Genomic DNA, 13,018 nt, shown 5'->3' with positions numbered 1-13,018 from the left:
GACAGTGGCAGGGAAAATCAAGAGCATTATTCAACCCTGAATAGTCATCTGCATCTCTTGATTTGGCTGCCCTTCCTTAAGGGGACACAGACATGCTTGCTAACATAACTTAATTGCTCCGTGTTATCTTTGTCCTTCATGCCATGCACACAGCAACATCATAACTCAAAACTAGTAATCTTTGAGCAAGCATGAACCTGGTCCAACTCACTCCAGGTCACCACCACCACATCAGTAGATGTCACACACACACACATCCCCAGTGATCCAGCCACACAATGTGTTTTTTTCATCGCATTTTATAAGAGAGACTTCAGCACTGCAAAGGAGGAGGAATGATGATGGTATTTCACAAGCACAGGAAGCACACAAATATTGCCATCCACGCTCACCCAAGGAAACACCATATGAGAACAGTTGTGAGATTTACAGCAGCCTTCCAGACCAGCATGAGACCTGACCAACCCTTCGGCAAGCTGCTGAAGTTAATGCTTAGCTTTCAATCTCGTGCTTAAGTATTTGGCTAAACTGGGACCACTTTCAAGTCTGGTATGCAGAATCCCACGTGATGGTTGTTGCAATGACAGACTGAGAGTATTTTTGATATATAATAATGCAGTAATTAATGGGAGTATATTCTCTCTTAACCAGAACCTCAGACTCATCTGTTCTTCACGAGCAATTGCTTCTTAAGGAGCGTTGCTGTGCCTGCAAACACCGAGAGAACAGCTGCCAGCCACAATAGGAAATGGTTTACACTGACTGAAAGTATTTCTGAAACCCCACCAATTCTGCTCCACAAAAAAAAAATCCCAAAAAAACAAAAACCCCAAAAACATCCCAACCCCCCCCAACACCTGTAACAAGAAAACCCAAGAGAATTTGATAGTCTTTATTCTGCAACTTGGCTGAGAAGTTACAATCTCTGTTTTCTCTTTCAGACCATCCTGTTATTCACACAGTGAATTACAGACCTAACCAATTCTATAAACAGTTGTTCCCTGAACTCATGATTTAAGTTTAGGTCAAAGGAAGATCATTCAAATGTGAAGTATGACTCTTCTCTGGCAAAGTAAAGCCATTCTGATTCTCGGCACTGTTATACTTAGTTTATTTTAACTGTCCTGATCAGCAGCCCCTTTTCCTCAAAATCATTCAGTAGTAGATGTCAGAAGAAAGAGATTCTGCAGTCCTCAGTTACAAAGGTCACCTAGAGGCAAGCTTAGAGCTGGGAGGCAGGAACTAACATTCCCCTTCTCACCCAGCCTGCACATCTTGAGATCTCAAGTGCACATCAGTGCGGGTGCAGTCTGTTGCCTGCTGGAGAGAGCATGGGCAGAATAAGACCTTCCAAACCCTAAGTTGCAATTTTTACATGGTACCAAAATCGTACCCAAAGTTAAATCAAAATCTCAGTGCCTCAGGGCAGGATTATAACACTTGTTTGCCTTATTCATGGATTATCGTCAAGAAGTATGAGATCTGAACAGCCTGGACCACGGGGATGAGACCAATGGCATGAGCTTTAACAAGGACAAATGCCGGGTCCTGCACTTGGGGCACAACAACCCTGTGCAGTGTTACAGACTAGGAGAAGTCTGGCTGGAAAGCTGCCTGGAGGAGAGGGACCTGGGGGTGTTGGTTGACAGCGACTGAACAGGAGCCAGCAGTGTGCCCAGGTGGCCAAGAAGGCCAATGGCATCTTGGCTTGGATCAGAAACGGCGTGACCAGCAGGTCCAGGGAGGTTATTCTCCCTCTGTACTCAGAACTGGTGAGACTGCTCCTCAAGTCCCGTGTTCAGTTCTGGGCCCCTCACCACAAGAAGGATGTTGAGGCTTTGGAACGAGTCCAGAGAAGAGCAACAAAGCTGGTGAGGGGCCTGGAGAACGGGTCTTACGAGGAGCGGCTGAGAAAGCTGGGGTTGTTTAGCCTGGAGAAGAGGAGGCTGAGGGGAGACCTCATTGCTCTCTACAACTACCTGAAAGGAGGATGTGGAGAGCAGGGTGTTGGCCTCTTGTGACAAGGGACAGGGCAAGACGGAATGGCCTCAAGCTCCACCAGGGGAGGTTCAGGCTTGACATCAGGAAAAAATTTTTCACAGAAAGTGTCACTGGGCACTGGCAGAGGCTGCCCAGGGAGGTGGTGGAGTCTCCATCCCTGGAGGTGTGTAGAAGACCATGGTTTAGTGGTTGATGGGAATGGTTGGACTTGATGATCCAGTGGGTCCTTTCCAACCTAGTGATTCTATGATTCTAAGCAGGCCTTCCTTGTCCCGCATCTTCTGCCTGTCCGTTACTCTCCTATGCCCAAAAAGTCCCATTGGCCACAATTCCTCTGACACAGGGCAGAGGGACAGCAAGGCTGGCAGTGAGGACAGTGACATAGAGGACCGGGGGTGCGATGACGGTGTCCCATGGAAACGGTTCCATTCCATTGTTGCATCACCACAGACTTGACCACAGCAACGGGACAGAGCAGCACTCACTCCTCCTGGAGCAGCCAGAAGGAAGAGGTGTTTCTCTGACCACTCGTCTAGTGGATCCTACTACGAAGAGAGATTGGAGAATATGGCAGGCAAAGGTGGCCCACACAGAGAGATCAGGTGTTCTCCTAGAGGCATGGAGGACAGTGCGGCAACTTCTACTGATCTCAACAAGAAGGAGACAGAGAAGCTGCAGCCTGATCCAGGGAAGCCTCAGAGCACCAAGCGGCCATCTGATCTGCCAGGGAGTTTCAAAAGCGCTGATGTAGCTCAGCATCAGACAGGGCTTTTCAAGCCAAAAGGTAGGCAAGGGAAGGGTGGCTTTAACCAGTCTGGCCTCGGAGATTTCTCCGGCCTGGACGGTTTTCACACGATGGGGCACGTGGGTGGTTTGGGAAGGGACTGAGTTTTCTCAGCTGGGGAAACCAAGTAGCAACTACCAGCACCCAGACAGCAGCATCAGGGTCTACTCAGGCTATGGTTACCAGCCAGGCTTGGGAGTGTACGGCAAGACAACGGTTAGGGGGATGCGAGGTCTGCTGGCAGACCTTCTGCAGCTAATTACAAGCCAATTCAAGGGCAAATACTGGATTCTCTCACAGGTGATCACAAGGACTATGGAGAGGATGACCGCTGGGATGACGACTGCCAGCTTCGTTTTCCCAGCCCCTCCAGAAAATGCCAGATGCCCAGCCAGAAAGCAAAAGGCTCAGTGCAGGCACCCAAGATTAGCAGCAATTCACACAAGGAGCCGCTGCCCGGCAGGGAGAAGGAGGTGGTGAATGTTTTGGGAAAAATCAATGCACAAGAGCGAGGTCGAACAAAAAGAAGACACCCGGAGTTGGAGAGTAACTCTGAGGGTAACATGGACTCGAGGGAGAAGAAGGTGGCAAAACTGGAAGGGAGGCAAGTGGAGGCAACATGGCAGAACTCCTCCGTGGTCAGTCCATTGTGTGTCATGGACGACTTCAAAGACCCCCAGCGCTGGAAGGAGTTAGCCAAGCTAGGAAAGATGCCCCCTTACTTTGACCTGATTGACGAGAACATGTACTTGACAGAAAGGAACAACAAAACATCTCACCGGGATATGAAGCACATAGTGTGCCAATGCCCTCCTCTCTCCAAAGAGCAGCGAGCTCAGGGAGCGGTTGCTTGCGGAGAACGCTGTCTGAATCGCCTGCTCCTGATAGAGTGTTCTTCCCAGTGCCCAAATGGCAACTACTGCTCCAACAGGCGCATCCAGAAGAAACACTATGCAGATGTTGAAGTGATCCTCACTCAAGACAAAGGCTGGGGGCTGAGGGCTGCCAAAGATCTGCCACCAGACACTTTCGTCTTGGAGTACTGTGGAGAAGTGCTGGATCACAAGGAGTTCAAGGCTCGCAGGAAGGAATATGCCTGCAACAAGAACATTCACTCTTATTTCATGGCCATGACGGAAAAGGAGATCATTGATGCTACCCAGAAAGGAAACTGCTCTCGGTTCATGAGCCACAGCTGCGAACCAAATTGTAAGGCACAAAAGTGGATGGTGAATGGGCAGCTCCGAGTTGGACTTTTCACCACCAAACTAGTCCCATCGGGCTCAGAGCTGACGTTTGATTACCACTTCCAGCACTACGGCAAAGAGGCTCAGAAATGCTTCTGCCGCTCAGCTAACTGCCGGGGTTACCTGGGAGGAGACAAGAGGGTCATCATCAGACCTGCCAAAAGAACAATGGAAAAGGCACGCTCCCGTAAGAAGCATTCGGTGGACAGGGAGCTGCAAGTGCTGCTGGAGAATGGAGAGACTGAAAGCAATGAGAACCAAGGTCTCAGGTTAACCTGGCTGATGCTTCGAATTAGAATTCTGGAGCAGAAGCTCACCTGCCTCCAAATCCTACAGAACATGCACTCACAATCTGGCCTGAAATCCTTCCTGAAGCATGATGGCCTCTCTCTCCTCTGGATTTGGATGAAGGAGATGGAGATGGATCATGGGAAAGGAAGCGCAGCTAACAACCTGCCGCTGCAGCTGGAAATTCTAAAGACACTAGAGCTCCTGCCCATAACTACCAAGAACATGCTGGAAGAGAGCAAAGTGATTCCCATCATCGAGCGCTGGGTGCAGGCCAAGGAAAGCCAAAACCGAACAGACAAAATACAGGATGTGACCAACCGAGCTACGAGGCTGCTCAACACCTGGAAGCAGCTCAAGCACGTGTATCGGATCCCAAAGAAGAGGCCAGCAGAAAAGGACAACAGTGCCAGTTGTGGCAAAGAGACCATCAGCCACAGGGATGAGAGGCCTGCTCCCAAACAGCACATCCTCAGCGGGCAGCAGGAACCCGAGAGGCAGAGCTGGGGAAAGAGACAGAGAGAGTCATCGCCACTGCTCTCAGCATACGAGCGTGGAAGGAAGAGGCCAGCAGACACATATGACACTCCAACGCCTTGGAAGAAGAGAGTCTGATTTGAGCACAACCACGGGCTGTCCCTAGCAGAGCGCAGGAAGCTCTTTGAGCAGCAGTTCATCCAGCAGGAGGCCCAGAAACAGCAACAGCAAAACTGGGAGATGGCGCACACCCTGCTCTGCTACTCCATGGGCTACGGCGCGCCTCACAACAGCTGCAACGGCTACACCTGGCGCTACCCCACACAAGCCCACACAGACCCCAGCAACCCCAACGCTGGCAACATGCTGCTGCCCACACCCAACATGGGTTCCATGGGCTTGCCGGCGGCAGACGAGCACCCGCAGACTTGGGTGCAGAGACAGGGCTCTGGGGTCTGGGACTGCAGCCAGCAGACTGTAGCCCCACAACAGCATTACGTGCCAGCCCAGTGCCAACCAGCCTGGCATTAAGAAGCACAGACCAGTTACCCTGCTCGCAAGTGACCCCACCGACTGCAGAGACCTACACCCACCCAGGTCTCCAGAACATCCAAGGCCAACAAATTGACACGGATTATCCACAGGGAGACACCAAGAATGTGAAATGCAAAGCAAAGGAATACATTGAGAAATAGAAATTCAGGGCACTCTACAAACTCAAAGAGGACACAGACCTAGAGTAACCCCTGCTACCACCACAGCCCCACCAGCCCATCAATGGCAGATGCAGCCAAACCAGAAGATACTCAATTTTTCCCAGATTCACAATTTTAAATCCCAAACCTGTGAATAACTCTCTCTTTGCTTGTGTGTTAGTTTGTGTGTTTGTTTAAAATAAAATAAATATTATTCCCTGCAATGTGAGGCAGTTTGTGGGTTATGGAAGAAAAGCCGAGCTTTGCTAAGCTGGACTTTGCTGGCTTTCCTACACTTGCAGTTCTTTCTAACACATGCAACCTGTGCATCACTACGCTCCATATTATATGCTGGACCATGTCCAAAGAAAGGCAACAATGCTCCCCAGCTCAGAGGAGTCCCTGCCTTGCCCAGGAAGACAGCCCGTGGCCCTTGCTCCCCCTCCTCTGTACTTGGAGCACCCGAGACAGTAGGTTTGACACCCAGTCTGGGCACAGTGGCACACCCTCTTCCTCTGAGCCCAAGGAACCATTCAGGACAATTCAAATATACTTATTGTGTTTAGAATAACCACTACCTCAAACAAAAACGCAGCTTCTTGGTCGGTGATCCAGTGGGTCTTTTCCAACCTAGTGATTCTGTGAAGTCATTATTAATAAGCCAGACAGTTACCATTCGTAGGTGACACACTCTTGTGATGCCCATAAAGCTGGGACTGCGACCTGCAGACTCAGACCACTGATGAAACAACTAATGCCCTCTAAATTTTTTAAAACCAAACGCACGCATATCAGGCTATACAAGGTTAACACTGGAACCTTAAGGTAATGCAAGGTAACCCTCTCTACAAAGAACAACACCCACTGAATACAGGCGGCTTCATTAACTGAGTAGTATCTAGGTTGAAGTCACAGTTTATGCCTACCATTAGCCAAGGTTTTAGACACCCAAGTATGTGTTTGCACCTGCTCATCAGGTGCTGAAATGACCAATAAGACACTGTCCACAGACGCTTCAAGGCTGAAGATTGTTCCTGCCATTCATGTATCCACAAAAACGCCAACACCACACCAGCCACCAGGCTCCAAAGCTGACCCAGAGCATACAGTCATTTCAATACAGAGAGCACTGCCCAGTAACCTGCCAAACTAACCTGATCTCCTTCTATGACAAAGTGACTCGGCTGCTGGATGAGGGAAAGGCTGTGGACATGGTCTTCCTGGACTTCAGTAAAGCCTTTGACACAGTTTCTCACAGCATTCTGCTTCGGAAACTGTCAGCCTCTGCCCTGGACAGGCGCACACTCTCCTGGGTGGAAAACTGGTTGGCTGGCCGGGCCCAGAGAGTGGTGGGAAATGGTGTGAAATCCAGCTCGAGGCCAGTGACAAGTGGGGTTCCCCGGGGCTCAGTGCTGGGTCCAGCCCTCTTCAATGTCTTCATCAATGACCTGGATGAAGGCATCAAGTGCACCCTTAGCAAGTTTGCGGACAACACTAAGCTGGGTGGAAGTGTTGATCTGCTGGAGGGTAGGGAGGCTCTGCAAAAGGATCTGAACAGGCTGGACCGCTGGGCAGAGTCCAATGGCATGAGGTTTAACAAGGCCAAATGCCGGGTCCTGCACTTGGGGCACAACAACCCTGTGCAGTGCTACAGACTAGGAGAAGTCTGTCTAGAAAGCTGCCTGGAGGAGAGGGACCTGGGGGTGTTGGTTGACAGCGACTGAACAGGAGCCAGCAGTGTGCCCAGGTTGCCAAGAAGGCCAATGGCATCTTGGCTTGTATCAGAAACGGTGTGACCAGCAGGTCCAGGGAGGTTATTCTCCCTCTGTACTCGGCACTGGTGAGACCGCTCCTCAAATCCTGTGTTCAGTTCTGGGTCCCTCACCACAAGAAGGATGTTGAGGCTCTGGAGCGAGTCCAGAGAAGAGCAACAAAGCTGGTGAGGGGGCTGGAGAACGGGTCTTACGAGGAGCGGCTGAGAAAGCTGGGGTTGTTTAGCCTGGAGAAGAGGAGGCTGAGGGGAGACCTCATTGCTCTCTACAACTACCTGAAATGAGGTTGTAGAGAGGAGGGAGCTGGCCTCTTCTCCCAAGTGACAGATGACAGGACAAGAGGGAATGGCCTCAAGCTCCACCAGGGGAGGTTCATGCTGGACATTAGGAAAAAATTCTTCACAGAAAGGGTCATTGGGCACTGGCACAGGCTGCCCAGGGAGGTGGTTGAGTTGTCTTTCCTGGAGGTGTTTAAGACACGGGTGGACGAGGTGCTAAGGGGCATGGTTTAGTGTTTGATAGGAATGGTTGGACTCGATGATCCGGTGGATCTCTTCCAACTTGGTTATTCTATGATTCAATCTGCCCAGTTTTAATGCTGTAACAAAGCAGTCAAATAACAGGCTGTCCAAATACCAGGCAGCACAGATACCAGCTACACCCTGCTCATTTGGTTATTATTGACGCAAAGATCTTATTCCCGCATGCCTCACTGTCTGAACCAACAGGCAACTTTCTACAGAACTTCAAATCCTGGAAAGGCTTTTTTAGGAGAGGAGGGTTAAGGGAGCACTGGATGGATACTCTTTTTTTTTTTCCAAGAGAAAAAAACAACCCACTTCAAAGCTTTCAACCTGTTCGCATTCTACCAAATAAAACTGGATAGGCAGTGAAAGGTGCCGAGGAGCAATCACATCTTCATGGGTCTGAAAATTAAACCTCAAAATATTTTGTTCTCAATTAAAAACCTTGGAAGCCAATTAGACTAGCCTCATCTGGGTGGCTGGCAGGGATAAAAAGTTTCAATGCACAACAACATGTGATTTCCTGCAAAGCTCTGCTCTGAAAAGCAGTTAGTAAAGGAAGGTTGTGTCTGGGTATCAAACAGCCCTGATCAAACACCTTCATTGCAGTTACTGGAACAGGAGTAAAATGGAGGGTCATAAGGCTGTATTATCTTGATGTACGAGAAAGCTTCCAGGTTACCAGTCAGCACGTCATTTTAAATGGAAAACAAAAGCAGTAGAAGATTCTTTTCAAGAAGTTATTCCTTTTCTCCTCTTCCTCCCTCCACATCCCTCCTTCTAAAGAAAGCATTCTTTAAACAAATTGCATACAGTACATGCGATCCTCCTGCTTGGACAATTTTGCCCGTTATTAAAATCAAATGCAAAACAAATAAACAAAAAAATCCATTTTTTATGGGTTGGTTTGTCATGCCAAGACCCCCAGCTTCCATTCTGAGGGATTTACTGAAATATTTGTTTGTTTACACAGAGCTGGAATTCTGGACTACCAGGTTCTCTTCTGGCAAAATCTTTGACCATGCTAAGAGCTGGTAGCAATATTAAATATATTTCCAGTGACATCAGTAGGAAAACAGACATGCTGTAAATAATAATGATTGCACAAAGATGTGGATTTGACCATCCCTTATAGATACTCATCTGTGTTAAGGATAATGAAAGACATCACTTTACCCCCTGCCCCAAGACATGGTTCCAGTTCCTTTCCAGTCAGTGAATGAAATTGCTTCACCGCTCCAGGTAGACCCAATTTTCTTCTGTCAACCCTATCAACTCGCTGGGAGGGAGGCTGAGTCACAGTCTCATCTCCTGCTCTCCCTCTGACACCATATCAGCAAGCAGACAGCGAGAATGAGAGACATGTCATAGAGACAGGTCTCTAAGATGCTGTAAGACAACCTAAACAAATGACTAAATTTTAGGTACAAATAAAGACTGAACCCCTTCTTTGCTTTGCAGGTTTTAAGTCTTCAAAACTCACGTTTCCAAGCTTTCCCACGTAGCTATAAAAGCCAGAAAGGGTCAAGACTTGTAATAATTACTAAGCTTCAGGAACATGGACCTTAAAAGAAGGAAAAAAAACCCAACTAATATAAAAAAAAAAATTCACATAAAAACTGGTAAAGTTGACAAGACTAAGAATGAAAAGATGCTTTTTTCTTTTGTACTTATCAACCACCACCTCACACAATCACGTCATGTAAGAGCACATTGTGAGAAAACACTCCTCACTCTCACTTTAAATGTCCTTAGCCACTGTAATTGTACACAGAGCAAACCTTCCTGCTTCACTTGCCAGCAAAACACAGCAGCATGTGGACCACAAAACAACAGCCACTAAAAGATGCATAAAGATGAAGAGTGAAACCAACCAGACTGGACAATGAACACTGGAAGAGCAGACCAGCACACCCTGACCCAAACATCTGCAATGCTACATCTAATGATACAAATAAGAGGTGTTCGATGGCCATTCGTAGTTTGAATTATGTTTTTTTCTCCCTGTGTGAAAGCTGACAACTCCTTCTTAAAGGATGCCACCACCATGTTGAGGGCATGACACAGGTGTAATCTCCCTGGGGAGACAGGGATTGAGGATGTGACCAACTCTGTGCTCAGACATCACATCCTACCTACTGATGGTCAACTCCTCCCTGGCCTACACTAGCTGTGTTTGGCAAATCAGAGGAATTCATACCTTAAAAATGGCATTTGTGGAGATTAAAAACAAGAACAACTTAAAAGGGATCCACTAGCACAGGCCACAAGGTTTCACACCATCAAAACTTTCTGATATCTGCTTGGAGCAAGTATCAGCACGTTCATCTGCACGTCAGGCTTTTCTCAACAGTTTATAGTGTTTGAGAACACCATCTTCCCATTCACTAGCTCAACTCGTAACCCGCTCCATAGCCATTCCTCCAATTACTGTTTCTGTATGAGCCAGTACATGCTACCTACACTTCAGCTTCACTCCCAAAAAATATCTGTGTTTACTGCAAAAACACATGCTACCAAAGACCTTTCTTCCAGATCAAACTACAAGCAAGCAAGCTGCTGTGTGCTCCTGACCTAAAGAACCTGATCAAGACTTTCACAAAATAAATACACAGGAACCCCACATGCAGTAACTTCATCCTAGCCCCCAGGGAACCTGTGTACAACTTGTAATCCTGAGGGACAAGGCCACGTCTGATGTTCTGTCCTCTGGAGAGACCGCACAGTACAGATGGCTGCTGTATGAAAGTATATTGTTAAGGCACAAATCAGCCTATGAAAATTTCTCCTTGGTTGTGCATCTCCCTTTGAACTCTCTCATAATGGCACCAGTCTTGCGCACACATGTTCACTGCCTGAACCGTGGGTGGGAGACGCATCTGGCGCCAGCTCTATGACCTTGTAAGGCTTAATTCTTAAGACCACCGTAGTCAACGTGGGCCTTTCCACGGGCTTCTCAAAGCTTGGGACCAGACACACATTCCTTCATTTTGAAGGACATGAGCACTGCACTGAATATTTTCAGGTAAGTGTAGAGTCAACAAGGCTAATGCTGCGAGGTCAACACTGTGACGTGCTCGGCAAGCTTCTTCTATAAGTTCAAGATAGACCTAATTCACCACACTCAGTGTTCGTTTTCTTCTCATTGACTTGAGAACAACTTAAACAAAATAGCCACAAATAATCCTATGCTGGAAATTAGAAAAACGTTTCTAACCACTGAACTAGCAAAGTCCTGGAACAGCTTCCCAACAAACAGAACCACAGGGTCAAGACGTTAACCTGCTGCAATATTTAAAAGAGATACATCCGCTTCCCAATAGTATTGGCTCTGACTGCCCAAGAGGACCCTTCAAGGGCTGTTGACACCTGAGGTACCACTGCACCGCTATGGGGTGGGAAGGTAACCTCCCTGCAGCAGGAACTTGATTTCACCACATCCTGAGCCATTCCTGCCAGGACAGCTCGTGAGCACTGTATATATATCCAACACCAAACGTGAGAAAACTGGAGGAGAACAACACCATTTCCTGAGCTCATGTTGATTGGCAATACCTGTCCCTGGAAATCTGCGACATGCCAATGAAGCCAGTGACTGAGCTGGTATTAGAGTGGAAAGGCCAGCTAGGGGGGGTGATGCTTGGGTCAGTAATTTACACCTCTCCCTCCCCAGCTCTTTCATCTAAACAGATTCTGCACGTGGGCTTCTCAGCAGCTCTGATTAATATTCAAAACCAAAAACATACACTTAACCAAGTTTATTTTTATGCTCCTTTAGTGTGTAAGCAGAGTGTCAACTGGTTCTAAAGAAACAGATTCAGGGAAAACACTCTTCCCCCCCCTTTTCCAAAACACATATTCACTCAAACTCTTCATTAATACAGAAATGTCTTTCTCTTTGGCATGCATAAATGTAATTACCATACAAAGGGTACGACAGCAGGATGCCATGAAAATACAAATGCAACAGTGTGCTTTTCACGTCATTGTATTTGGTTCAACAAATAAAGTTCACCAGTGCCACCACCCAAGGACACTTTTATGGGTTCTTTGGGAATCTTCCCAACCATACCTCAAAACAGTGCAGGACAGAAGGCAGGACACAGGGAGGCTGCCTTAATGGAAAGCTTTATTTTATCTTGCCAGATGGAAGCAGTGCTTGGAAAGCTTTAAATGAAAGATGCTGCAGGGCAGAATATCCCTATCTTGCACTACTAAGTCTCCAGAGAGGAGTAGTCCCCATTACTCAGCAGGCAACTATAAGACAGCAGAAGAGTTTACAGTTTAACGCACATGCAAAGTATTATTACAAGGACTAGCTGGAACATCTGCTCTGGTAAAGATACACAATGCCCTTCCTGACCCCCTGTGCCTATATGAGAAGCACAGAGGAGACTCTGGCTTCTGCTAACTCAGCGTATCCTTTCCCACTCAAGTGGGCAGAGACAGTGGAGAATTCTATTTTTCAAAATATCCCTGATTACAAACTCAGATATAGTGAACAGGAAAGGCACTTTTGCAAGCTAACATCTTCCTTTGAACATAAATACTGCATTACAGAGACATAAAATTTCCTGTTCACAGAAAGGATCACAACACAGGAAAGGCTGGGACTAGAAACAACAATAACAAAGAAAATAGACTTTATCTAAAACTAATAAGGTATCAGCCATTAGAGGAAGATTATGTCAACTCTCCACATATGGGTTCTTTATCAGAAAGAGTAAAGCACTATCCTGTCAATTAACATATGTGAGTTGCACATTGATTTGCATTTAGGATACATGTTCTTCGATTACTGTTCTCAAGCTGCTCAGAGAGACAAGTAAAAAGGATTCCCAGCGTCAGAAGAATCTCTGCTGAGGGCTCAGTTTATACACAGTCAGTGTACTCTACCTTCCATATGGAAAAAGGATCAAGTGCTTTACTGTGAGCTTTTCTAATGAAGCAATAAGATTCAAATAATTTCTTGACAGACTCAAAAAAAGAAAAAACCCAACACAGTACAAATAACACAAAAAGTGAAGGCAGGTGAATGAGGCAACTGAAGACAGAATAAAAGCATTCTTCAGAGGAGCATGAAGCCAAAAGCAAGAAAGATTACTTAAAATACAAAGAGGGGGTAGGGGAAATAATAAGCAAGCCAGTAGTTTGGAAGAGGTCTGTATATAAGGGGGAGTGCCACAAACAAGAAAACAGAAACAGAAGAATTTTTAAGAACGCAAAAGAT

The 13,018-nt window shown here is 47.1% G+C and overlaps 1 protein-coding gene and 1 pseudogene across 4 annotated transcripts in view; one reads left to right on the top strand and one right to left on the bottom strand.

The window, feature by feature from the left end:
• The window catches only part of DENND2B (DENN domain containing 2B), a 181,182-nt gene that overhangs the window by 150,412 nt on the left and 17,752 nt on the right, over positions 1-13,018 (bottom strand). The gene's annotated exons all lie outside the window — the stretch shown is intronic.
• Positions 2,620-5,492, top strand: LOC138720776 (histone-lysine N-methyltransferase SETD2-like; annotated as a pseudogene).

Source organism: Phaenicophaeus curvirostris, chromosome 5 (genome assembly GCF_032191515.1).
Source record: "Phaenicophaeus curvirostris isolate KB17595 chromosome 5, BPBGC_Pcur_1.0, whole genome shotgun sequence".
NCBI lineage: Eukaryota > Metazoa > Chordata > Aves > Cuculiformes > Cuculidae > Phaenicophaeus > Phaenicophaeus curvirostris.
The sequence above is the reverse complement of the archived record's forward strand: the minus strand, read 5'-3'. Positions and strand labels throughout refer to the sequence as shown.